The sequence below is a fragment of the Mesoplodon bidens genome (genome assembly GCF_964165515.1).
Source record: "Mesoplodon bidens genome assembly, chromosome: 14".
NCBI classification, from domain to species: Eukaryota; Metazoa; Chordata; class Mammalia; order Artiodactyla; family Ziphiidae; genus Mesoplodon; species Mesoplodon bidens.
Genome location: NC_138170.1, coordinates 704,088 through 730,591, shown reverse-complemented (window position 1 = coordinate 730,591; position 26,504 = coordinate 704,088). Strand labels below are relative to the sequence as shown.

General features: G+C 36.7%; 1 protein-coding gene across 1 annotated transcript in view; it reads right to left on the bottom strand.

Annotated features, from left to right (window-relative positions):
* The window catches only part of TACR1 (tachykinin receptor 1), a gene marked incomplete at both ends in the record, with an annotated part of 93,392 nt that overhangs the window by 60,134 nt on the left and 6,754 nt on the right, over positions 1-26,504 (bottom strand). The window lies entirely within an intron of this gene.

Genomic DNA, 26,504 nt, shown 5'->3' with positions numbered 1-26,504 from the left:
TATTTTACTCAGGAAGATGTGGACAATTTGAGGTGAACAATTTCAATATTTCATTCCATTCTTTCAGTTCTGGTTACTGGCCACTATCAGGAAGATGTGGGAAGGAGCCTGAATGAAAATCTTCTTACTATTGAGAGAGAATTCACAACTGTGAAGCAATTTATGGTGTTTCTACCTAGAGACAGGGAAGTAGGAGCATTCTGAGTCCAAGTTCCCATGGAAATAACCTTTAGTTCAGAGTTGGTTTCTCAGAGAACTTGCATAGACACATATGGATTTATGTAATTCTCATTATCACCTCATAGGTTAGGTCTAAACCTTATTTTATGTATGAGAAAATGGAAGCCTTGCTATGTTGAGAATTTCTCTAAGATCATAGAGACAGTTGAGGACAGAGAGAATATGAAGTTCTAACTATGACCCAGGTTGGTTCTCCAACACTCCTCATTACTTTGTGATCTAATTCATTTCAGGTTAATGTCTCTGAGATCTTCAGGTGTGTGAATGCCTAGGCATTTGTGGGGAAAGCATTATTCCAGGTAACTACCTAATCAGTATAATTTTGATTAGAAATAGTGGACAAGGAGAGATTTCCAAAACTTCCTAAGTCTCCTTTACTCTCTGCCTTTTTCCTGAGTGGAGCAGGCGTATTGTGTATTCTTTGGGTCTGACTTAATAAAAGGGATTACTATAAGGGGCAGCAACAGCACACCTATTATCCAAGGTAAAATATATATTTAAATAGATAAATGGAAATGGTCCTAAGAGGGGGTCTCTAATCCAAGCTTCAAGTAAAGCTCTAACCTTAGAATCTGTTAGTTTTTATCAGCAGGGGTAAAAGTTGTTTTTGTCAGCTTTGGGTGATTGTCATATATTTTCATCAATTAATTCTTGTTGAAATGCCTGCTGAGCATGCGCTATAGCACAGAGAGACAGCTGACTGTTTGCAACATAATCTAATTTGGGAGCTGAGCCCTGAAAGCTGAGTATTCCTCAAATTAACATGCCAGAGGATAGCAGAACTGAAAAGAGAAATCTGTGGTCTGTGAGATGCTTGCTGTTTAGTGAGAGTTGAGCCTCTGCTCTGAATTCAGTTGTCCCATGTCCCAGCCCTGGTTCTGCCTCTGACAAGCTTTGTGGCTTCCAGCAAGTTGTCAATCTCTGAGCATCTGTTTCTGTACTTGTAAAACAGAAATAGCAACTCTAAGGGTTTTGTACTAAGTGCTTTAGATATATTTTCTCATTTAATTCTTAAAACAACCATGAGCTGATAAAACAAGTTTTTATTGGTATTTTTTTTTGAGAGATAAGTAAAGCAGCTAATTTGGTAGGAAAGGCCAAGGAATAGGAGACCTATTTCTAGTCCAGCTTGGCTATTAACTAATTCTAGACTTCAAAGTGTTCAGAAAGAAGACCACAAACAATATGCCTACGCCAGTTAAATCATTTGAAGTATTAAGTACTTGTACCAGCTAAGACACAAATCAAAGTAAACAAATGGTGATGCTGTGTTATAAAAGGTCAACTGGTAAGTACTGAACACAGTTAAATCTAAATAATTAATTGTTGTATTATCTTTTTATTAAAAAATCTAATAAATCATGTTTTTTCTCCTCCAACTTCTTCAATTCCAAGAAACTATTTTCAATAAAACTGGAAACTCTGAGTATTCCCGAGTTTATGCCAGGAAACAAAAAGAATTTCTATCAACCATAGTTCTGAGGAAACTTACAGGTAGGAGAAAGGAAAAGGGTGGTAGGACATTCATAGCTTTAAAAAGCTATATGTCTACCACAAATCCTTCCCTTAGAAACATGGAGTCTTTCTACTGGAGAAAGAGAAGCTAACCTAGATCTGCCTTCTAGAATAACTGGAGCCATATTGCTACTTCTTCCCTGGCATTAATTGCTGTTTTCTTGCATCAGTTCTTGCATCAGTTCTTACCCACAATGCTGTGTTACTGGGAGTGCCTATATCTAGAAGGGTCAGGTTGGCAGCTGGAAGGAGCTGAGCCTGAGGGAGTTGTGGTATGTTCTGGGAGTTCTGTTGAATACTAGAGAACACATCTACTGAGCATTTACTATGTGGCAAGGAAACCTACAGTTCACTGGGTCAGGTAAGTAAAGAACTAGTGTGCAGGGCTTCCCTGGTGGCGCAGTGGTTGAGAGTCCGCCTGCCGATGCAGGGGACTCGGTTCGTGCCCCGGTCCTGGAGGATCCCACATGCCGCAGAGCGGCTGGGCCCGTGGGCCATGGCCGCTGGGCCTGTGCGTCCGGAGCCTGTGCTCCGCAATGGGAGAGGCCACAGCAGTGAGAGGCCCGCGTACAGCAAAAAAAAAAAAAAAAAAAAGAACTAGTGTGTAGGAATCATTGTCACTGATGAAAAGATAAATAGGCAGTAGAATTAGATGTCTCCTCCTGGCAATACTAAATAAAAGACTGCAAAACAGTAAAAAAAAAAAAAAAAAAAAAAAAGAACTAGAACATATAAATATCAAACAAGACTTGATCTGAAGATCAGAAATGAGAATCTTATCAGCAATTATGTGGACAGTGAGGGAAACGAAGTTAAAAAAAATATGGCACTTACAGTAAACCTTAGCCTGAGAAGAACTTTCCACATTTAAAGATGAATAAATAGAAAAAAATTGAACTTAGAGCCAATAAATTATGAGTGTGTATTATGAAAGGAGGAGAACATACTCAAAAGGCAGAGAAAGAACACAGTTTTGGGGAAAAAAAAGACTTACTGTGGTTTACAGAAATAAATTTTATAATGCAGTTGCTTTGGGCTTTAAAAAGTATTCAGGATAATATGAACTCCACGAAACAGATGAAAGATGAGATCAAAGGAATAAAAGCTGAAATTAAAAAAGAAGTATATAGCCAAAATAAGAGGCAGGAATGAAAAAAAGAGTTGATAGAAATGAGAAACAATTTTGAAGGAGTTAAAAATGTGTCAACAGAAGTGATTTCAGCATTGGAGTAAGTCAATTGCAGAAAAGCAAATTAGAAACGAATGAACCAGCTTCAGAAGTTGTTCCAGAATGAAAAGGAAAATGACAACAAAATAAAAATAATGAGGAAGTTAGGGTTCTTGAACAGGAGAACTAAATAATTTGAGCAGAAGTAATGATTTCAGACATAAAAGAAAAATGTTCCTAAGTTGAATAAATATCTAGGGCTGCTTATACTAAACAAAATCAGTGTATGTGGGAGAGGGAATACACACTTAGAGACACTTTGATATATATATTTTTTCTTATTTCAACAGTTAAAAAAGAGGGACTTCCCTGGTGGTGCAGTAGTTAAGAATATGCCTGCCAATGCAGGGGACATGGGTTCAATCCCTGGTCCAGGAAGATCTCACATGCCGCGGAGCAACTAAGCCCGTGTGCCATAACTACTGACCCTGCGCTCTAGAGCCCATGAACTACAACTACTGAACCCACACACCGAGATCCCATGCTCCACAAGAAGAGAAGCCACCACAATGAGAAGTCTGCACACTGAAATGAAGAGTAGCCCCAGCTCGCTGCAACAATAGAAAGCCCGCATTCAGCAATGAAGACCCAACACAGCCAAAAATAAACTAATAAATTAATAAATTAAAAAGAAGAAGAGTTAAAAAAGAATTCTACCAGCCATCCAAGAAGATACACATTTTGCCTATAGGAAAAAAGTATTAGGCTGGTCTCATAATTCTTTCCTACTATAAAATTCCAGAAAACAAAGGAACCACATTTATAAAATTATGGGAGGAGAAATCTTATAGTCGGAGAATCTTCTACCTAAGTTACTATTAACGTGTTCAGGCATCAGAAAGAAGTTCTCAGGAACATAAAAGCTCAGAAAATATACCAGCCATATCTTCCTTGTAAACAACAACAACAACAGCAACACCAAAGACATTATTTAATTGGAGAGAAACAGCTCACAGAGTCCAGATAAAGGAAAGTTGCTGACTAAAAAGATTATGACCAACATTGCAATAATTTAAATAAAAATCAACATTTAATAGTAGTTTAATATTACTATAAGACAATACAAATGTTAAAAAATAGCTCTTAAAGGAGAAAATATATAGCATAAAAGCATGAGTCATGTGGACACAGGGGGGAAGGGGAGGGTGGGACGAACTGGGAGATTAGGATTGACATACATACACTACCATGTGTAACATAGCTAGTGGGAACGTACTGTATAGCACTGGAGCTCAGCTTCGTGCTCTGTGATGACCTAGATGGGTGGGATGTGGGGGGAGTGGGAGGGAGGTCCAAGAGGGTGGGGATATATGTATACATATAGCTGACTCACTTCGTTGTACAGCAGAAACTAACACAACATTGTAAAGCAAGTATATTCCAATAAAAATGAAGTCCCATATATATCTTTCTGTGACAGTAAGGCTGGGGAGATCCCAGAGAGGCTGAGGACTTCAGATTTCACTCTCAGCTCTTTGATACCCCTACCAAGCCTCTCAATATAATGGTTTTACACTAGAAAAAAAAATCATATATAAATTTTTTTTTTTTTTTTTTTTTTTTTTTTTTGCGGCACGCGGGCCTCTCATCATCGTGGTCTCTCCCGTTGCAGAGCACAGGCTCAGCGGCCATGGCTCACGGGCCCAGCCGCTCCGCGGCATGTGGGATCTTCCCGGACCGGGGCACAAACCCATGTCCCCTGCATCAGTAGGCAGACTCTCAACCACTGCGCCACCAGGGAAGCCCCATATATAACTTTTAAAGCTGGGTGAGTCAGTGAAAGTAAAGAGGAATTAAAAATGCATGCTAAAACGTTACTTTTTCATAGAGCTATGCAACAAATACAGTTTTATTCTTGGCCTTGGCAGTGATAAGAAGAATAGTGTCAAATTTTTTTAAATGTACAATTGGAACCCCAAAAATTAACTACAGAGTATGTAACTTTCAAATCACTAGTGGAAACAAAGTCAAAGAAAACACAGTTCATGTAGTAAAGAGGGTATAAACCAGAAAACAGTAAATAGACAACAATAACAACAACAAATAATATAAAGCAGAAGCAGATCAGGCATATTTATCATGACAAGAACATTAATGGCTAAAAAGTTAATAGAAGATGACCCTAAAATACCAGCTGCATATAAACAAGTATGTAGACTTCCAAAAAAATGAATTCCTAGGAAAAGTTGCAAATAAAAAAAATGGACACCCTGTGTACAAATTCAGCTTGTGGAATTGAGCCATGTCTTCTCTTCAGCTTGCAGAGAAAACCTGGGCAGTTCTGGATTAAGAGTAAGTGGGTGAATCAGGTAATCACTAATCCAGTGTGAATATTGGATGAATTAGTCAAAACTGAGTTGAAGAAGCCCAACCAAGACTCTAACAAGTACAGACTATTAAAAAAAAAAAGAAAAGGAAAGGAAAGAAAAAGAGGAAATTTTGGAAATCTTCCCATTAACATTACTCAGAAGCATACTGGAAATCTATTTGCACATCATGAACAAAAGAAGGTTCTGAAAGTGCATCTTAGAATAAAATGTTATTCCTTTGTGATATCTGCAAATTCAGAAGACAGCCATACAATTAAAAGTTTACAAAATCAGCTTTATGAAGGTCAAAGTCATCCAAAAATATAGTGTTTTCATGACCTAACCTAAATACTTCTTTAAGAAAAATGATAGAATTAAAAAAAAATGTAGTAGAGGCACACAGTGTAGCATACCTTAATTAATTCAAAAAGAGTCATGTACCATAATGTTCATTGCAGCTCTATTTACAATAGCCAGGACATGGAAGCAACCTAAGTGTTCATTGACAGATGAATGGATAAAGAAGATGTGGCACATATATACAATGGAATATTATTCAGCCATAAAAAGAAATGGAACTGAGTTATTTGCAGTGAGGTGGATGGACCTAGAGTCTGTCATACAGAGTGAAGTAAGTCAGAAAGAGAAAAACAAATACCGTGTTCTATCACATATATATGGAATATAAAAAAGAAAAAAAATTGGTTATGAAGAACCTAGGGGCAGCACAGGAATGATGATGCAGATGTAGAGAATGGACTTGAGGACACTGGGAGGGGGAACGGTAAGCTGGGATGAAGTTAGAGAGTAGCATGGACTAATATAGTCATAGTTTTGGGGGCACAGGACTTTTGTCCACTTAAGTAGGTTTATTCCTATGTATTTTATTTTTCTTGGTGTGATAGTAAATAGGATTGCTTCTTGAATTTCTCTTTCTGATCATTCATTGTTTGTGTATAGAAATGCAACAGATTTTTGTCTATTAATTTTGTATCCTGCCACTTTACCTAAATTCATTGATGAGCTCTAGTAGTTTTCTGGTGGTGTCTTCAAGATTTTCTATGTATAGAGTCATGTCATCTGCCCACAGTGACAGTTTTACTTCTTCCTTTCCAATTTGGATTCTTTTTATTTATTTTTCTTCTCTGATTGCCATGGTTAGGACTTCTGAAACTATGTTGAATAAAAGTAGTGAGAGTGGACATCCTTGTTTTGTTCCTGATCTTAGAGGAAAGGTTTTCAGCTTTTCACCATTGAGTATGCTGTTAGCTGTCACTTTGTCATATATGGCCTTTATTATGTTGAGGTATGATCCCTGTATGCCCACATTCTGGAGAATTTTTATCATAAATGGGTATTGAATTTTGTCAAAATATTTTTCTGCATCTATTGAGGTGATCATATGGTTTTTATTTGTCAGTTTGTTATGCGGTGTATCATACTGATTGATTTGTGGATATTGAAATATCCTTGCATCACTGGGATAAATCCTACTTGATCATGGTATATGATCCTTTTAATGTATTACTGGATTTGGATTGCTAGTATTTTGTTGGAGAGTTTTGCATCTATGTTCATCAGTGATATTGGCTTGCCTTATTCATATTGTTTTGGGAAGAGAGAGTCTGGAAAAAGTAAAACTCCATGTTTTAAAAGTAAAGTTTAACTTTAAAAATTGCAATGCTTATTTTGCTTTCTAAACTGAGGTCCTTATATAAGCAGTTTTATTAACCACAGCCTTGTTGAATGTCTTACAAAATGTACTCCCAAGTTGATAAAGTATTTGCTGCTATATTTTGCTCATTTGTTTCATTTTCCCCAAATCTGTCTGCCCATGAGGTGTTGTCTCTCCTGGGACACTGCATATTGTGGCAGGAAAAAAAAAAGATGGTGCATCAAGGCTCAGCCTCTCCCTCTAATTAAGGACTTCAATTCACTGAAAACTACTGCTGGCATCTTTCCTGCTCTGCCTGGGGCTGGTTTTGCACTGATCATTCTCACAAACGTGTGTGGCTTGGGTTCTTTCCATGTGTTTATATCATTTGCTGGTGAGGCTTTTAAACTGAGAGGGTGATATCTGCAAACTACTGTGTCGACCTCACTCCCACTGGTTTTCTGAATCAACAACCTATTGTGTTTTTTTTTTTTTCTTTTGCTTCATCTGGAGGGCCTGGGAAATGCCCTGTACTACTGTGTGATGAATAAACAGAGAAAAAGTGGGAAGCTACATAAGCTTCTTGCCAAAGTTCGTTTATTTCCAGCCAACAGAATAAATTTTAGAAAATACCTATTTCACTTATAGCCCTGAAACAAAAACTTGAAAAGACAGCATCAAAAAAGGTGAAATGGCAATTGGTCTTTACAGCAAAGACACAAAGATTTAAATAAAATATTAGCAAGCAAATTTAGATCCAAGCATAAGACCAAATACTGTTTATTCTAGGAGCTCTAGAGTAGTTTAAAACTAGGAAACCAGGCAATAGAAAAAAATGTATTGATGAATGCTCCCCCCTCCAAAAAAAAAAAAAAAACTAGTAAGTTAAATGTCTAGATCTGGAGTGGGAACAAGGTGGTGGAGTAGGTGGACATGGAGCTCACCTACCCCCACAAACTCATCAAAAATACATCTACATGTGGAACAATTCTCACAGTAAACTAACAGGAAACTGGCAAAAGATCTCCTATACAACCAAAGCTGTAAGAAAAATCTCCACATAACCAGGTAGGATGTGAAAAAAAAGGCATCAGGTCAGGACCTGCTACCCTGGGAGGGATCTGTAAGGACGAGAAGGTCCACAGAGGTGGACTCTCGCCCTGAGGAGAGAGAAGATTGACTCACAAACTGCACATCTGAGCCCTGGGGTCCTGCATGGAGGAGACAAGCCCCCTTGCTTGCTGAGAAATATATTGAGAAAGATAGAAGGGCTGTGGAAGCCTTGACTCTACTGGCGAGCAGTGGTGGCTTGCTAACAATCAAGGCAGAGAGAGACCTGTATAGGCAGCTGCCACCTTGCTGCACTTCCCAGTCTGAAGGGGTGAATGCCCCAACCCCACTCAACTCCGCACCACAGCCTGATGCAAGATCAGGGAAAAGATTCAGTCTATTTATGCAGAGACACAGCAAGTTGCCTGAGCTGTGATCCAGGCTGAGCCCAGAAGACAATTGTCAATGCATGCACTGTCTGATGCTACAAGAACACACAGTGGCTAAGTGCTGAATCTTAGGAAGACAGGCCCTGGGCAGGTGTACTCAGTGATTTGTTCCCCAACAAGAGTGCCACAGCTCTTCCCACTCCACACCACAGCTTAGCATTAGATCTGGGGCAGATAAGCCCCAGAAGAAGTCTACCAGAGAGGCAGCCCAGATCCTAGGTAGCAGCACAAGTACCTCAATTCCTGAAGCTACGATGCCCCAAACCCCAGCCCCACCATCACCCCAATACCAAAGCCAGACAAGGATACTACAAAGAAAGAAAGTTACAGGCCAATATCACTGATGAACATAGATGCAAAAATCCTCAAAAAAAAGATCATAAGAGAATACTATGAATAGTTATATGCTAACAAATTGAAGAAATGGACAAGTTTCTAGAAATGGACAGATTGCCAAAACGGAGTCAAGAAGAAACATAACTTGAACAGATCACCACTAGAAGTGGAATAGAATCTGTAATTAAAAAAAAATCTCCCTCCAAACAAAAATTCAGGATCAGACCACTTCACTGGGGAATTCTACCAAACATACAAAGAAGAACTTATACTAATACTTTTTTTTCCTTCTTAAACTATTTCAAAAAAATTGAAAAGGAGTGAACACTCTCAAATTCACTGTATGAAGCCACAATCACCCTGATACCCAAACCAGACAAATATACTACAAATAAAGAAAATTACAGACCAATACCTCTGAAGAATATAGATGCAAATATCCTCAACAAAACATTATCAAGCCAAATCCAACAGGACATAAAAAGCTTCATACACCATAATCAAGTTGGATTCATTCCAGGTTTGCAAGGATACATCAATCAATATGATACAGCATATTAACAAAAAGAAAGACAAAAAACACATGATCATCTCAATAAATGCAGAGAAAGCATTTGACAAAATTCAACATCCATTCATGATAAAAATTCTCACCAAATTGGGAATAGAGAGAACAATTCTCAGCATAATGAAAGCCATTTATGACAAACCCACAGCTGACATAGTACTCAATGGTGAATAGCTGAAAGACTTCCTGTTAAATTCAGGAATAAGACAAGAATGCCCACTTCACCACTTCTCTTCCGCATAGCATTGGAGTCTTAGCCACAGCAATCAGACAAGAAAAAGAAATGAATGGCATCCAAATTGGAAGGGAAGAGGTCAAATTGTCACTACAGTAGGTCCCTTACATACGAACCTTCAAGATGTGAACTTTCAAGGATGCAAACGTGCATTCCATCAACGTCAGGAGTGAGTGAAATTGCAGCTTGCCCTCCATCTCCTATTGCTGATGATCCTTCAGCTCTACCATCTCCCACCTCCTCTCCCTCTTCCAGTCAGTAACTCTTCTTGCCTGTTCACTCAATGCCAGCCCCTGTATGCCACCTGTTGTACTGTACTACTCTACTTTTCAAGGTAGTGTACTGTAATATTAAAAATGTTTTCTTTATTTTTTGTGTTTGTTTTTTATGTATTATTTGTGTGAAAAGTATTATAAACCTATTACTGTATAGTACTGTATAGCCTATTGTGTTAACTGGGTACCTAGGCTAAATTTTTTGGACTTACAAACAAATTGGGATTAAGAATGCACTCTCAGAACAGAACTCATTCATATGTAAGCATCTTACTGTAGTTGCAGATGACATAATCATTTTTTCTACATAAAGAAAAATCCTAAAGTCTCCACCCCAAAAGTATTAGAACAAAATGAATTCATCAAGGAAGCAGGATACAAGATTAATATACAAAAATCTGTTTGCATTTCTTTACATGAACAATAAAATATCAGGGAGAGAAAGTAAAATAATAATCCCATTTAAAATTAGGTCCAAAAAGTACCTAGGAATATAATTAACCAAGGAAGTGAAAGACCTATATGCTGAAAACTATAAAACATTTTTGATAAAGGAAATTGGAGTTGATTCAAAGAAATGGAAGGATAGCCCATGCTCTTGGATTGGAAGAATTAATATTGTGAAAATGGCCATGCTACCCAAAGCAATCTACAAATTTAATGCAATCCCTATTAAAATACCCACAACACCTTTCAGAGAACTAGGCCAAATAACCCTAAAGTTTACATGAAACCACAGAAGATCGAAAGCAATCCTGAGGAAAAAGAGCAAAGCTGTAGGCATAACCCTTCCAGTCTTCAGACTATACTATAAAGTTAATCATAAGAACATGGTATTGGCACACAGACATATAGATCAGTGGAACAGGATAGAGAGCCCAGAAATAAACCCACAGACCTACAGTAAATTAATATATGACAAAGAAGGCAAGAATATACAATGGAGAAAAGACAGTATCTTCAACAAGTGGTGCAGGGAAAGCTGGACAGCCACATGTAAATCAATGAAATTAGAACACTCCCTTACAGCAATACAAAAATAAACTTGAAATGGTTTAAAAACCTAAATATAAGACAAGACATTATAAAACTCCTAGAAGAGAACATAGGCAAAACAGTCTTGGACATAAACTGTAACAATATTTTCTTAGATCACTCTCCCAAGGTAAATAAAAGGAAAAATAAATGAAATGGACCTAATCAAACTTATAAGTTTTTCACAGTGAAGAAAGCCATTAAGAAAATGAAAGACAACCTAGGAAAGGGAGAAATATTTGCAAATGATGTGACCCATCAGGGGTTGATATCCAAAATATACAAACCACTCATAAAACTCAAAATCAAAAAAAAAAAAAGCCCATTCAGAAAATGGGCAGAAAACCCAAATAGACGTTTCTCCAAAGAAGACATACTGATGGCCAACAGGCAAATGAAAACATGCTCACCATTTCTAATCATCAGAGAAATGTAAGTTGAAACCACATGTGGTATCACCTCACACCTGTCAGAACAGCTACCATCAAAAACTACAAATAATAAATGCTGGAGAAAGTGCGAATAAGAGGGAACCCTCCTACGCTGTTGGTGGGAATGTAAATTGGTGCGGCCATTGTGGAAAACAGTATGGAGTTTCCTTAAAAAATTAAAATAGAGCTACCACATGACCCAGGAATCCCACTCTTGGATACATATCTGGAAAAAAATGAAAAGTCTAATTTGAAAAGATACAGACACCCCAATATTCATAGTAGCACTATTTACAATAGCCAAGAAATGGAAACAACCCAAGTAACCATCAAAGATGATTGGCTTAATAAGCTGTGAGATATATATATATATATATATATATATATGAAATAGAATTTTACTTAGCCATAAAAAAGAGTGAAAATTTTGCCATTTGCAGCAATATGGATGGACCTAGAGAATATTACACTTAGTGAAAAAAATCAGACAGAAAAAGACAAATACTGTATGATGTATGATGTCACTTATATGTGGAATCTAAAAATATACAAGTGCATGTATATACAAAACAGAAACAGACTCACAGATATAGAAAACAAACTAGGTGAAACTATGGGAAAGGGGGGAAAGACAAATTAGGAGTATGGGATTAACAGATAAAAACTACCATACATAAAATAATAAGCAACAGGATTTCCTCTATAGCACAGGATATTATATTCAATATCTTGTAATAAACTATAATGGAAAATAGTATGAAATATATATATATTTCATATTTATACATACTATATATAATATATATACTATATATATAATATATACTGTATGTATAACTGAATCACTTCACCGTACATCTGAAACTAACATGATATCAACTATACTTTTTAAAAATCTAGATCTGATTAACTCTCTTGGTAAACAGGAAATTGATGAAGTAATTTTAAAATGCCTTTCTTAAACCAACAAACCAACATAGTAACAATATTATTAAGAGAAACTTTCCTTAAAAGTCAGAGATAGGAAAAGATGCTTACTATTACCAGTTTTAACAAATATTGTTCTGAAAGATCTAATTTTTGCTAGAGGAGGACACAGACACTGTATATAAAAGAAAAATATAAAATATAATAATTTATAGGCTATACAATTATCAGGAAAATCTGAGAAAAACAACAGGAAAAACAGGATTTCAGCTATGCAAGGTTCATTAAGACATGGTTTCAAAATGATTATAAAAAATATCAATAGCTTTCTAGTACACCAACAATAACCATTAGAAAAAACCTTGGGGAAATAATTGCATTTTAATTAGCAATTTAAAATATTAAATTGTTAAATGTTTAAAGAAATGTGAAGTGTTATATGAAGAAAAACACAAAAAAATTGTATAAGAAAACATATGGGCTTGAATACATAGAAAATACACAATGTGTATACATTGAAAAAAAAAGCTTGATATGCCAACAATTACTGCTAAAGTTAATTTCTAAATTTAATACATTTAATGCTTTTCCAACAAAAATTCAATTAGAACTTTTCAATAGAGAAATTGTAAATAATGAATCCAGAATTTATCAAGATGAATAATTTCATGCCAGTACTATTAAAGGAATAGTCAGGCAGCAAAACAGATAAATCAAAACACAGCTCAAGTATCCATAAAATTCAGAGTCCAAGAAAGGAAAAATCTCAAATCAGTAGGGAAATGATCTTTCAATAAATAGTGTTTGGACAACAGATAAACATATATGGCATTTAAAAAATTAGACATAATCTAAATTAAATTACTGATGGATTAACAATTTAAGAAAAAAATCTCTAAAATATAAAAGCAAATGAAGTAGTTTCTTCATATTTGTTTACTTTTAGGTTGAGGAAGGCTCTCTAAGCATAAAACCAAAGGGAGAAACCATAAAAGGAAAGAGAGATGGATGTATCTATTAAAAAAATAATTTAAATTAAGATAATCACTGAAGAGGAAATTGAAATTTTAACCAGAAACATGGAAAAATATTTGCAGTGTATGACAGTCAAAAGGCTATATCCTTAATATACAGTTGTTGCAACTTAATATGTAACTTAAACATGGAGATGTAAATTTTAAAATCCAGGGTCATGAGGAAGCTTGCACAAGCCTCTTAGATAGCCTCACCCACCAGAGGGCAGACAGCAGAAGCAAGAACTACAATCCTGCACCCTGTGGAACAAAAACCACATTTGCAGAAAGACAGACAAAATGAAAAGGCAGAGGACTATGTACCAGATGAAGGAACAAGATAAAACCCCAGAAAAACAACAAAATGAAGTGAAGATAGGCAACCTTCAGAAAATGAATTCAGAATAATGATAGTGAAGATGATCCAGGACCTTGGTAAAGGAATGGAGGCAAAGATCAAGAAGATGTAAGAAATGTGTAACAAAAACCTAGAAGAATTACAGAACAAAGACCTAGAAGAATTAAAGAAGAACAGAGATTAGCAATACAATAACTGAAATGAAAAATATACTAGAAGGAATCAATAGCAGAATAACTGAGGCAGAAGAACGTATAAGTGACCTGGAAAACAGAATGGTGGAATTTACTGCTGTGGAACAGAATAAAGAAAAAAGAATGAAAAGAAATGAAGATAGACTAAGAAACCACTGGAACAACATTAAATGCACAAACATTCATATTATAAGTGTCCCAGAAGGAGAAGAGACAGAGAAAGGACCCAAAAAATATTTGAAGAGATTATAGTTGAAAACTTCCCTAACATGGGAAAGGAAATAGCCACCCAATCCAGAAACTGCAGAGAGTCCCATGCAGGATAAACCCAAGGAGAAACATGCTGAGACACACAGTAATCAAGCTGAAAAAAATTAAAGACAAAGTATTAAAAGGAACAAGGGAAAAATGACAAATAACATACAAAGGAGCTCCCATAAGGTTAACAGCTGATTTCTCAGCAGAAACTCTACAAGCCAGAAGGGAGTGGCACGATATATTTAAAGTGATGAAAAGGAAGAATCTGCAAGGAAGATAACTCTACCCAGTAAGGATCTCATTCAGATTCAACAGAGAAATCAAAAGCTTTACAGACAAGCAAAAGCTAAGAGAATTCAGCACCACCAAACCAGCTCTACAACAAATGCTAAAGGAACTCCTCTAAGTGGGAAACACAAGAGAAGAAAAGGACCTACAAAAACAAAACAATTAAGGAAAAGGTAACAGGAACATACATATTGATAATTTCTTTAAATGTGAATGGATTAAATGCTCCAAACAAAAGACACAGGCTTGATGAATGGATACAAATCAAGACCCATATACATGCTGTCTACAAGAGACCCACTTCAGACCTAGGGACACATACAGACTGAAAGTGAGGGGATTGAAAAAGATATTCCATGCAAATGGAAATCAAAAGAAAACTGGAGTAGCAATTCTCATATCAGAAAAAATAGACTTTAGAATAGAGAATATTACAAGAGACAAGGAAGGACACTACATAATGATCAAGGGATCAATCCAAGAAGAAGATATGACAAATATAACTATATATGCACTGAACATAGGAGCACCACAATAGATAAGGCAAATCATAACAGCTATAAAAGAGGAATTTGACAGTAACACAATAATAGTTGGGAACTTTAACATCTCACTTACACCAATGGACAGATCATCCAGACAGAAAATCAATAAGGAAACAGAAGCTTTAAATGACACAATAGACCAGAGAGATTTAATTGATATTTATAGGACATTCCATCCAAAAACAGCAGATTAAACTTTCTTCTCACATGCACACGAAGTATTCTCCAGGATATATCACATGTTGGGTCACAAATCAAGCCTCAGTAAATTTAAGAAAATTGAAATCATCTTTTCCAAACACAACGCTATGAGATTAGAAATAAATTACAGGGGAAAAAACATAAAAAACACAAACACATGCAGCCTAAACAATACGTTACTAAGTAACCAAGAGATCACTGAAGAAATCAAAGAGGAAATTCAAAAATACCTAAAAACAAATGACAATGAAAACACGACAACCCGAAACCCATGGATGCAGCAAAAGCAGTTATAAGAGGGAAGTTTATAGCAATAAAATCCTACTTCAAGAAACAAGAAAAATCTCAAAAAAACAATCTAATTTTACACCTCAAGAAAATAGAAAAAGAAGAACAAACAAAACCCAAAGTTAGGAGAAGGAAAGAAATCATAAAGATCAGAGCAGATGTAATGAAATAGAAACAAAGGAAACAGAGCAAAGATCAATAAAACTAAAAGTTGGTTCTTTGAGAAGATAAACAAAATTGATAAGCATTTAGCCAGACTAATCAAGAAAGAAGGCGAGGACTCAAAACAATAATATTAGAATTAAAAAAAGAGAAGATACAACGGACACCACAGAAATACAAAGCATCCTAAGAGACTACTGCAAGCAACTCAGGACCAATAAAATGGACAACCTGGAAGAAATGGACAACTTCTTAGAAAGGTATAACCTTCCAAGACTGAACCAGGAAGAAATAGAAAATATGAACAGACAAATCACAGGTAATGAAATTGAAACTGTGGTTAAAAACCCTCCAACAAACAAAAGTCCAGGAACAGATGGCTTCACAGGCGAATTCTATCAAACATTTAGAGAAGAGATAACACCTATCCTTCTCAAACTCTTCCAAAAAATTGCAGAGGAAGGACCATTCCCAAACTCATTCTGCGAGGCAACCATCACCCTGATACCAATACCAAAGATACTACAAAAAAAAAAAAAAAAAGAAAGAAAAATTACAGACCAATATCTCTGATGAATATAGATGCAAAATCCTCAACAAAATACTAGTAAAGAGAATCCAAAAACACATTAAAATGATCATATAAAATGATCAAGTGGGATTTATCCCAGGGATGCAAGCATTCTTCAATATATGCAAATCAATCAATGTGATACACCATATTAACAAACTGAAGAATAAAAACCATATGATCATCTCAATAGATGCAGAAAAAGCTTTTGACAAAATTCAACCCATTTATAATAAAAACTCCAGAAAGTGGACATAGAGGGAACTTACCTCAACATAATAAAGGCCATATATGACAAACCAACAGCAAATATCATTCTCAATTTGGTGAAAAAAATGAAAGCATTTCCTCTAAGATCAGGAACAAGACAAGGATGTCCACTGTCACCAGTATTATTCAAGATAGTTTTGAAGTCTTAGCCATGGCAATCAGAGAAGAAAAAGAAAAAAAAAGAAATACAAATTGGAAAAGAAGAAGAAAAACGATCACTGTTTGCAAATGACATGATACTATATTTAGATAATCCTAAAGATGCCATCAGAAAACTACTAGAGCTAATCAATGTATTTGGTAAATTTGAAGGATACAAAACTAATGCACAGAAATCTCTTGCATTCCTATACACTAACAATGAAAGATCAGAAAGAGAAATCAAGTAAACAATCCCATTCACCACTGTGAATATAAAATACCTAGGAATAAACCTACATAAGGAGGTAAAAGACCTGTACTCAGAAAACTATAAGACGCTGAAGAAAGAAATCAAAGACAACACAGACCGATGGAGAGATACACCATATTCTTAGAATGGAAGAATCAATATTGTGAAAATGACTACATTACCCAAAATAATTACAGATTCAATGCAATCCTTCTCAAATTACCAACAGCATTTTTTTTTAAAGAACCAGAACAAAAAGTCTTCAAATTTGTGTGCAGACACAGAAAACCCTGAATAGCCAAAGCAATCTTGATGGAAAAAAATGGAGCTCGAGGAATCACACTCCCTGACTTCAGACTATACTGCAAAGCTACAGTAATCAAGACAATATGGTACTGGCACAAAACCAGAAATACAGATTAATGAAACAGGTTAGAAAGTCCAGAGGCAAACCCATGCACCTATGGTCAACTAATCTATGAAAAAAGAGGCAAGGATATACAATGGAGAAAAGACCGTCTCTTCAATAAGTGGTGCTGGGAAAACTGGACAGCTACATGTAAAAGAGTGAAATTAGAACCCTCCCTAATGAACCCTCGTGCACTGTTCATGGCAATGTAAATTAATACAGCCACTATGGAGAACAGTATGGAGGTTCCTTAAAAACGACAAATAGAACTACCATACTACACAGCACTCTCACTACTGGGCATATACCCTGAAAAAAGCATAATTCAAAAAGAGTCATGTACCACAATATTCATTTCAGCTCTATTTACAATAGCCAGGACATGGAAGCAACCTAAGTGTTCATTGACAGATGAATGGATAAAGAAGATGTGGCACATATATACAATGGAATATTATTCAGCCATAAAAAGAAACGGAACTGAGTTATTTGTAGTGAGGTGGATGGACATAGAGTCTGTCATATAGAGTGAAGTAAGTCAGAAAGAGAAAAACAAATAGCTTATACTAACCTGTATATATCGAATCTAAAAAAAAAATGTTATGAAGAACCTAGGGGCAGGACAGGAAAAAAGATGCAGACATAGAGAATGGACTTGAAGACACGGGGAGTCGGAAGGGTAAGCTGGGATGAAGTGAGAGAGTGGCATGGACTTATATATACTACCAAATGTAAAATAGGTAGCTGGTGGGAAGGAACCGCATATCATAGGGATATCAGCTCTGTGCTTTGTGACCACCTACAGGGGTGGGATAGGGAGGGTGGGAGAGAGACACCAAAGGAGGAGATATGGGGATATGTGTATATGTATAGCTGATTCACTTTGTTATAAAGCAGAAACTAACATACGATTGTAAAGCAATTATATTCCAATAAAGATGTTTAAAAAAAAGAACGCTCCCTACACCATACACAAAAATAAACTCAAATGCCCATTGACAGACGAATGGATAAAGAAGATGTGGTACATATATGCAATGGAATATTAAAAAGGAATGAAATTAGGTCATTTGTAGAGACGTGGATGGACCTAGAGACTGTCATACAGAGTAAAGTGAGAAAGAGTAAATCAAATGCCTTACATTAATACATATATGTGGAATCTTGAGAAATGTTACAGATGAACCGGTTTGTAAGGCAGAAATAGAGACACAGATGTAGAAAACAAACCTATTGACACCAAGGAGGAAAAGAGAGGTGTGTGTGGGGTGGTGGTGGTGGTAGGATTAATTGGGAGATTGAGATTGACATATATACATTAATATATATAAAATAGATAACTAATAAGAACCTGCTGTATAAAAAAAATTAAATTTAATTTAAAAAAGAAAAATAAAATAAAATCTAGGGTCATAAGTAGGTAATGCACAAAAAGTGAATTCTAAAGGAATAATAAATATACAAAAATATTCAATCTTAATAGTAAGAAATCAATCATAATTAACAATTTTAATCTTTAAAATTGGAAAATATATCCGTGAAATTGTTAGGAATATGGGGAAAGTAGCACTCCTATACAATGGGTCTATATTTTCTGATTCATCCTGTTAAATTGTTAAAACTTTCTGAATACCAATTTAGCAGAATGAAGCCAAAGCCTTATAAATATCTGACACCCTTAATAGCCTTTTTTCTAAGAATTTATCCTAATAATTGTGCCTGTGTGCAAATTTAGCTAAAACGTACCAATAACAAATCACATATTGTAGCAAAAGTTAGAAACACCTACAAATTTTTTGGAGATGGGATTATTAAAATTATAACACTTTGTAACCATTATACATGATCTTATAGAAGAATATTTAATGAGGTTTTTAAAAACATTTTCAGAGTCAGACAAATACTCTTATGAAACATATTAATTATTCAAGAGGAAATTTCTCCACAGTAAAATTTAGTTAATTAAGTAATTGTACAAGTTTGGTATTTAAGTTTATCCTCCTAATCTCACCTCATGCCACTAAATGTACAAATAATGCTTTTAAAAATTAATGTCTCTGGGGCTTCCCTGGTGGTGCAGTGGTTGGGAGTCCGCCTGCCAATGCAGGGGACACAGGTTCGTGCCCTGTTCCAGGAAGATCCCACATGCCGCGGAGCGGCGGGGCCCGTGAGCTATGGCCACTGGGCCTGCGCGTCCGGAGCCTGTGCTCCACAGCGGGAGAGGCCACAACAGTGAGAGGCCCGCGTATCGCCAAAAAAAAAAAAAAAAAAAAAAAAAAAAATTAATGTCTCTGTTATATTCTATGATAGATTGGAAGGGTAGCTGGTATGACTGTTCAGCACTGTCCCTGCAGGCAGTTGTGCGATTTGTGAGGTTGAATGCTCATCAGTCCTTATATGGCTTAGAGTACTGGGTTCAGCTGTAAGAACAGAGCATCATTTATTTTGTTATCTGAAACCTATGACGCTGAGAAAGAAGGTGAGGTAAAGGAACTCAGCACGCCTAAAGCTGTGAAAAAGCCATGAGACTCTGTTCACATAGGGTAACCCAGCTGATCTGAAGAAAGGAAAATCTCATTATCCATTTGGATGATTCAAGTCTTCCAGGCTCCAAGAATAAAAGCCTTGCCACTAAGGAGTGGAAACTGCTGTTTAGACCTTTTACACAGGAGGCACATAACGTCTCTAGGCACAGATGTGAAACATGCTGAGAGCCTGGATTTGTCAAACCAACAGGCACTTACCCCTCCATTTAAAAAAAATAATTTAACATCTTTATTGAAGTATAATTGCTTTACAATCGTGTGTTAGTTTCTGCTTTATAACAAAGTGAATCAGCCATATATATATCTTGTTTAATGTGTCATTTGAAGATTATGTTTCCTTATTTATTTTCATTTTGGATGATCTGTCCATTGGTGAAAGTGGGGTGTTAAAATTCACTACTATCATTGTATTTCTTTCGATTTCCCTTTTTATGGCTGTTAGCATTTGCCTTATGTATTGAGGTGCTCCTATGTTGGGTGCATAAATATTTACAATTGTTATATCTTCTTCTTGGATTGATCCCTTGTTCATTATGTAATGTCCTTCTTTGTCTCTTGTAATAGTCTATTGTAAAGTCTATTTTGTCTGGTATGAGAATTGCTACTCCAGCTTTCTTTTGATTTCCATTTGTATGGAATATCTTTTTCCATCCCCTCACTTTTAGTCTGTATGTGTCCCTAGGTCTGAGGTGGGTCTCTTGTAGACAGCATTTATATGGGTCTTGTTTTTGTATCCATTCAGTCAGTCTGTGTCTTTTGGTTGGAGCATTTAATCCATTTACCTTTAAGGTAATTTTCAATATATATGTTCCTCTTACCATTTTCTTAATTGTTTTGCATTTGTTATTGTAGGTATTTTTTTCTTCTCTTGTGTTTACTGCCTGGAGATATTCCTTTAGTATTTGTTGTAAAGCTTGTTTGGTGATGCTGAATTCTCTTAGCTTTTGCTTGTCTGTGAAGGTTTTAATTTCTCCATTGATTCTGAAAGAGATTCTTGCTCAGTATAGTAATCTTGGTTGTAGGTTTTTCTCTTTCATTACTTTAAATATGTCTTACCACTCTCTTCTGTCTTTCAGAGTTTCTGTTAACCTTATGTGGATTCCCTTGTATTTTATTTGTTGTTTTTCCCTTGCTGCTTTTAATATTTTTTCTTTGTATTTAATTTTTGATAATTTCATTATTATGTGTCTTGGAATGTTTCTCCTGGATTTATCCTGTATGTGACTTTCTGTGCTTCCTGGACTTCATTGTCTATTTCTTTTCACATATCGAGGAAGTTTTGAACTATAATCTCCTCAAATACTTTCTCAGTCCTTTTTTTTTTTTTCTCTTCTTCTTCCGGGACCCTTTTAATTTGAATTCTGTTCCATTTAATGTTGTCTCAGAAGTCTCTGAGATTGTCCTCAATTCTTTTCATTCTTTTTTCTTTATTCTGCTCTGCAGTACTTATTTCCACTATTGTATCTTCCAGGTCACCTATCCTTCTTCTGCCTCATTCATTCTGCTACTTATTCCTTCTAGAGAATCTTTAATTTCAGTTATTGTCTTGCTCATCATTGTTTGTTTGCTCTTTAGTTCTTCTAGCTCCTTGTTAAACGTTTCTTGTATCTTCTCCATTTTACTTTCAAGATTTCTGCTCATCTTTACTATCATTACTCTGAATTCTTTTCCAAGTAGACTGTCTATTTCCTCTTCATTTGTTTGGTCTGGTGGGTTTTTACTTTGCTCCTTCATCAGCTGCATATTTCTCTGTCTTCTCATTTTGCTTAACTTACTGTGTTTAGGGACTCCTGTTTGCAGGCTGTGGGTTTGTGGTTCCCACTGTGTTTGGTGTCTGCCCCCAGTAGCTAAGGTTGTTTCAGTGGGTTGCTACTCCAGCTTTACGGGTGGAGGAGACTGGTGCCTGTGTTCTGATGGATGAGGCTGGATCTTGTCTTTCTGGTGGGCAGCACTGTCCTCGATGGTGTGTTTTGGGGTGCCTGTGACCTTATTATGATTTGAGGCAGCCTCTCTGCTAATGGATGGTGTTGTGTTCCTTTCTTGCTCGTTGTTTGGCATACGGTTTCCAGACCTGTGGCTTGCTGATCACTGAGTGGAGCTGGGTCTTAGCGTTGAGATGGAGATCTCTGGGAGAGCTTTTACCATTTGATACTATGTGGAGCTGGGAGGTCTCTGGTGGACTAATATCCTGAAGTCACCTCTCCCACCTCAGAGGCACAAACCTGACACCGGGCCAAGGAAAAAGACCCTGTCAGCCACATGGCCAGACCAAATTCAACCAAATTGTGATATTTGTTTCCTTTCCAGGAGTCCTCATGTTATTAAGGGGCACCATGGGAATAGTATATTAGTAGCTACCATGTCTTGGGTCCTGTGGATTACCTTTTCCTTCAGCTGCACCACCTCCCAGCAGGTCCAGAGGAGACGGGGCTCCCATCAGTGTGAACTGGACCCCACAACGTCCCAAAGCTGAAGACCCAGCAAGTCCTGAGGAGACTTGGCTCCCATTAGCATGAACTCTACCCTGTTGTGTCCTGAAGCCTCCAGGCTGTCAACATGGACTCAGCCCTGTGTGTTCCAGAAGCCAAAGGCCCAGTGGGCCCTAAGGAGGCCCTTCCATTTTTAATGATTCATGTGAAGAGACAGGATACATCCATAAAAATTCTGGCACATATTTTTCATGACATCAAAGTCTCAGAAAAGAAACTGAAGGAACCAGGACAGATGGTAGTTTTTTTTTTCTTGTCATTTTATCCATATCAATGAGCTAGTCCAAAATGGAAGTTGATAAGAAGGTAAAATAAAAAAGAATACAGTATGCAGCTAGTTCTACTCAGGTAGTAAAGCAGTTGGATGCGAACTAAGTATGGTCTGAAGCTCTGTGTGATTCCATCTAGGTAAATCAGATGATAAAATGTTAAGATGAAATTTGGTAAGGGGTAAAACTTGAAGGAAGCCACAGAAATACCAGACACAGTGGACCTACAAAAGTCAATTCCAGTAGCAACGTGTGGGTGGTACCTTGGGCACTGAGCCAGCAGAGCTCCACTGTGAAAAGGGCACAGGGTATTGGGTGGCAGCTCTGGGCAAGACCCCTGAAAGGCACACCCAGATTCAGATCTCTGACTCAACCCTGATTCCAGAAATTCAGTGGCCCCTTAAGGAGAAGATGATTCTGCCACCTCTGCTTGTGTAACTCTGTAACCATAGCAAGGCCTTTTTAAAAAGTTAATAGACAATGGAGAAGTGGTACTTCTATGTAAGAAGTGTGGGTGTAGAAGTAAGTTTTATGAGTAGTATATGTTACTTTATGTGTGATTGTTTTTAATATGTTGGAAATGAGAATCTGAAATATTAGAGAATTTGACCTACCAGATTTATAATTTTAAGTGAAATACTTAAGAAGATTTAACTAAGTAATATCATAGTCATTGTTTAGATACTCATGAGAACCTCATTTATTGAATTTGTAAGTGTAGTTCTTAGGAGGTTGACATGTTTTAAGAGAATTTGATATGTTAATTTAGAAGTTTTGATTTATTAGCTTTGCTGGAATTATGTAAGTTCCGAGAAAGATTTTGTTTCTCCTACTTATAAATCATCCAGTTAGGGATCTGAAGTTTTAACAAAACCAGATGTATTAAGTTTGCAATTATAGTTCGAAATATTTAGTGAAATTTACAAGTTTAAATGTGATGTTTACATTTTTAAGCTTATTTGATTTATTTATAAAATTTTGTGACTAATTGGAAATATGTAAGATCGTTCAATTGATTAAGTTTGAAAATGTTGCTAAATGTTTAGGTGGAAGGACGCCATCTCATACTTAATAGTAAATTGAGCATTAGTCCCAGGACAAGGGAAAGTGGATGTTTAATACATACAAACTAGATTTATAAGAAAACTTCCAAGATTTAGAAGATGTGTTCAAAGGCAAAAGAAATACAAATTAAGTATCAACGAAAACACATGCAGCAAGTAAGAGTTTTTTGCTATAACCAAGTTCTCCCTAGTCATTAAACATGAAAATGATGCTTCATGTGAGGGTGGTGACTTTGGGACATACAGGATGTAGGAAGTGACTGTGTAATTTTGGAGATGGTATAAAAGAAAATGATTTGGTTTTTCTGGGCTGTAATACAGTTGACTCTTGAACAATACAGGGATCAGAGGAACCAACCCTTGAAAATCCACAGTATAATTTATAGCCTGCCTTCTGTTCCTCCATATCTGTGGATTCAACCAGTCACTGACTGAGTAGAACTATATTATTTACTATTGAAACAAATCTGGGTATAAGTGGACCCATGCAATTCAAACTCCTGTTGTTCAAGAGTCAACAGTATACAATATCCAAATGCTTGGCTTCTGGTAGAAGGTGTGTGCATCTCCACAGGTGGGAAAGAAGCTGGATGGCATTTAGCAACAGGTTTGGTGACCCAATTAGAAGTATTTTAAACTATATTTATTGGGGCGAAGGATATAATTGTTTCACCTTATTGCTGTTATACCTAATATAGAAGGAATCCAAGAGGAGGCTGACAGAAATGGGTGTGTATAATGGCTATAATGGTGTGTCAGTGTTTATTGGAGATCACAGATCAGGAACTTTTCAGATCTTTCCATTCCTTTCCTTTTCCTTCTCTCCTTGCAGCAATAATCCACAAGGTAACTTTTATTAATATCCCTTTTATCAGATGGGGAAATTGAGGCCCAGAGAGGTTAAGTATCTTGCCCATATTCACATACCTAGTAAGTGGTAGAACCACTGTTGGAATCCGCTGCTTGTGCTCTTTCCTACACTAAACTCCATAATCAAAGGTCAGATGTAAGGTTATTAAAAGACATTCTTATACAAAGGACATGAAAGGCACTTCACGGAGAGTCCTAAATATTAAACGTAATGATAAAGCTGAATTGGAAAGTAGATTTAGTAAAGAATTATAAAGAGAAGGAAAGGGCATCAGACTCCAGGCTGCTTAGACAAAGTTCCTAAGGCAGTTCATATATTAATACTCATGCTAAGATTTATATCACATGGGCATCATTAAACCGTCTTTTCATCCCTGGGGTTCTTATCCATAGAGCCTCATATTTCCCCTTCTAATAAGTTGTAATCATAGCTTCTAAATGTGGCAAGAGAGAAGGTTTGGGCAATGTAAGTTAGTTTCCCCATCTGTCCTCCAGGTCTATGACGTTCTCAGGCCACTCTGCTGGAATTTTGCTGTGTCTGTGGTGGTATTTTAACATGGTATAGTCTAGGTGTTCAGACAACCACTGTAGTTATAGGACTTGTAGGGCTGGATGGAAGAGAGGTTTTTGCTGGTCCTGCCTCAGGAAGGCTAAGTAAAGCAGAGAGTTCACTTCCTGTTGCTAGCAGGGCTGTTGGAGAAAAAGCCAGAGGGGTTGGCAACAGTTGGGCCACAGAAGTGTTCATGAAATATCTCAGTTATCAGTATGCCTTGATAGACTGGAGGTAAGGTAGAAATGATAAACACCTCTTTCAACTAAAGGTGTTCTCCTGGGGTGTAATACCTGTTGGGGACAGAGTGTGGGTCAGGAATCCAGTGGGGACAAGTCAAGTGAAGTATGGAAGAGACAAGGTGAATTAGTACATGTAGTTATCCTTGAACAGGGAGTTCTAAACCAAAAGTGTTCTATATTGTAGCAAAACTCCGTGGTAGACATAAATTTGGCCTGATTTTTCTTTTGCTTCAAAGCATAGCATCATAGGTGTGCTTTGAAGTCTGTCTGATGCATTGGATCTAGCTTTTAGATTTTGGTTGATGTGTGCAGAAGAGAGGTACAGTCATATCAACCACTATAAACACTTTAATGAGTACCTATTCTGTGCCAGGCAACTGGATAGCTGCTGGTAAGAGGAAACCAGATAAAGCATTCCTGTTTTCATGGTGTTTGCAATTTAGTGGGTAGGGAGGTGTGGGAGAGACCAATAAGTTACAGAGAGTTGCATAAATGACATAGGAATATATAAAAAGGACACCTCATCTAGACTTGTAGATTAAGGTCAGCTTCTTGGTGGAGGTGACACCTGAACTAAGTCTAAGAAGACAAAGTCACCAGGTAGTATGCCAGCCCCACAGCAGGAAGATATGGACAAGGTGATTGTAACAGGGTAATGCTCAGTTCCTGACATTAGTTAAACTCTCATTTAAAAGGACCATTAGCAAACAGGAATAGCAAGTAGAGACCAACGAAGATGGAAAGATGAAGGAATCAGGGACAGTTAACCAAGGATAGAGAAGCTTCAGGAGGGATCTATCAGAGACGGCCACATGGAAGAGACATTATACTAGTAAGGGCAGACCCAAATCAGGGGCATTATTCCTTCAACAAAAGGAATAATTTTATAATGATTCAAAATGGAATGGCTTTAACAAATGAGACAAATTGAGTAAAATATTTAAGCAGAATTTGATCCTCTTACAATGACCTCGTCTAGAAGGTTGTGGGGTTGAATTACTATTTGAGTGAAAACTTGTCAAAAGTGCTCTAACATCATCTCTGACACAGTAGGACCCTTTCATCACTTTCCTTAAATGATATAGCACTCAAAAGCCACCGTGAGCAGGAGTATACAGGCAGATATCTAAGGCACATAGATGAAAATTGCATGGGTCTCCAAGCTATGAGGGAGTGGAGAGGATGATGCTAAAAGAAATGGTTTCTAATAGTCTTTACAAGGTGGAAACACAATCCCCATTGGTAATGAAGATTTGATGAGACAATGGATTGGA